Raw genomic sequence first — 436 nt, forward strand, 5'->3', positions numbered from 1 at the left:
CGGCCCTATGGAGGCCACAACACTCCATCAGTGACCCAAATCAACCACACAAGACTCTTTAAAACAACCAAATCCATAGATTTACAAAACCAACAGGACACTTAATCAAGGCTATGAAAGGCTCAAAATCAGAACATAACCCCTACTCAGAACACAACGACACCAGCAGTCCCCATGCTAGTCTCTTCTGATCCTGGCATCAGAAGGGAGAGGCTATCTATCTATATACAAGTGGTTTAAAATAATCTGTGTCATTCTGAGTGTTCTTCTTTACTATAGGTATGAATGAAATTCATGAGTGGTCGAGACCCAATTTACTGAAAGGTGTTCTAGATTTGATCATCTTTATTGCCATATTTCAGTAAAGCAACTTTATTATTTCAGTAGTTTCTGGAACATTCTCTCAGTCTGGCAGCTGAGTCAGTGTCTGTGTCCA

The 436-nt window shown here is 40.4% G+C and overlaps 1 protein-coding gene across 1 annotated transcript in view; it reads left to right on the top strand.

Annotated features, from left to right (window-relative positions):
• Positions 1-436, top strand: part of ccdc57 (coiled-coil domain containing 57) — a 34,590-nt gene that overhangs the window by 2,194 nt on the left and 31,960 nt on the right. The gene's annotated exons all lie outside the window — the stretch shown is intronic.

The sequence above is a fragment of the Seriola lalandi genome, unplaced genomic scaffold (assembly GCF_002814215.2).
Source record: "Seriola lalandi dorsalis isolate HSWRI2012SDOR001 ecotype SW California unplaced genomic scaffold, Sedor1 jcf7180002054585, whole genome shotgun sequence".
Lineage (NCBI taxonomy): Eukaryota > Metazoa > Chordata > Actinopteri > Carangiformes > Carangidae > Seriola > Seriola lalandi.